This window comes from Ictidomys tridecemlineatus, chromosome 7, assembly GCF_052094955.1.
Source record: "Ictidomys tridecemlineatus isolate mIctTri1 chromosome 7, mIctTri1.hap1, whole genome shotgun sequence".
Lineage (NCBI taxonomy): Eukaryota > Metazoa > Chordata > Mammalia > Rodentia > Sciuridae > Ictidomys > Ictidomys tridecemlineatus.
In genome coordinates, this window is record NC_135483.1 from 35,526,190 (window position 1) to 35,528,143 (window position 1,954).

Consider the following 1,954-nt stretch of genomic DNA (forward strand, 5'->3'; position numbering starts at 1 on the left):
ATGTGTGAGGCTTTGGGTTCGATTCTCAGCAATATTCTTTTTATATTATTATATAAATAAATAAATAATAAAGGTCCATTGGCAACTAAAAATTTTTTTTAAAAAAAGAGTAGTTAGTAATCATTGTTAGATGGGCATGAGGTAGGAGTAGGGGTTGGAGAAAGAAGAGCATGAGCACTGTGGTGCACAACTGTGACCTTATAGGCTAAAGCAGGAAGATTGTTAGTTTGAGGCCAGCCTGGGCAAATTAACAAGGCCTTGTCTTAAAATAAATAATAACAATAACAATAAAAGGGCTAGAGACATAGCTCAGTGGTAAAGCACTGAGTTCAATCCCCGTACCACAAAAAGGATTACAAAGAACTTCTACTCTACTTCAGATTTCCAAAGGCTTCAATATGTAAAATATCAGGGGAGTCCACTGTTTACTTTAAAGGAAAACAAAAATTCCTCACTTGTTTTCCTATTAGGTCCACAAATCAGTGAAGTATTAAGGTAGAAACAAAAGAAATATCTCTTTGTGATCCATCATCTCCTTTAGTCATTAAAATTCTTGAATTTGTGTTGCAAAGTTGTATTTCTGAAAACAGATCATCTTTAAGTATGGTTTCTGAATCTCCAAAATGTTTGCTATCAGTTTATTCTTCTTCTATTCAACACTGAACACAGAGAAAATAATTTAGTAGAACTTGTGCTGTATGGAACTAATATTATATAAAATCTAGATTGAGCATCCTCTTCCTCCTGGTAGAAAAATAAATTATAGTAGCAACTTTCATGTAGGGGAATTCTTATTTGAACTACGCCATTTCAAAGTTACAGCTCTATAGTTCAGTTTTCCCTTCATGTTCTTGGGATCAATTGTGCCAAGTTTCGCTTTTATCACAGGATATTAAAACTCTAGAAACAATTTGAAATTGAATACAGATCTCTCGCCCTGAGACTTTAGATATTTTTCTCCCTTGCTTAGATATCCAACTATTTTAAAATCTCTTTGATCATTGATAGGAATGTTGGCTTGGCACAGTCATTTTAGCTCCAAACTTGTGATGCTTTTTGAAAACACCCAAGTATAAACTTCAACAAGTTAACAAAGGGTCCCAAATTATCCCCTCTGGTCCTAAATACCTATCAGCTGATGTATTCAAGGTATTATATGTCCTATCTTGCCTATTTTTTAATATTACACAGACTTTCAATTAGCCATTTTGGGTTCTGACCACATTTTCTAAGAAATAATTGTTTAAATATGTTTTCCTTTAACACATTTTTAGTGGGATTCCCCTGGCAAAGGTAGATGGGATTTTTATTAGAGCCATACCAGAAACAGAATTGTTTTTGGTAATTGCTGATGAGTTTCCTGGCTAGTACATATGGAACTAAAGTGACAGTTCCATTGAACAGAATGGATGGCAGAAAAAAAAAGGGTGAAAGATGGTCACTCTGAAAAAAAAAAAATATTGTCCAGCTCCAGCAAAGGTTTTTTCTACTTAGTTGCCTTTCTCTGATGGTTTCTCCCTCCTTAAATGCCTGGATCACAAACATTAAACATAAATTTTAAAGGAAAATAAAACTGAAATAGAACTCCTAAAAATGATGTTTTTCCCTTTCATAAAAACTTTCTATAATACATTGTCTTCAAATAAAAGCCATTCAATCTAATATTCACTTATCTTAAAATAACACAATTGGTAATAGTTAATATTTCCTGAACTATTACTAAATATCAGGCATTGTGCAAAATGCTTTTATTTATTACTTCCCCTAAAGTATTTTAAATTTTTTTATTTTAAGTAAGATTTCCATCCCGCCCCCCCCCCCAAAAGACTTCTATCCCAAGAAAGTAAAACATATATATTTATTCTGGAAAAAAATAAGAACCACCACATTTAGCACAGTCTCAGTAATTTTTTTATTAAAAAAAATGTTTGAAGCACATTTAGCTAGATTCCCA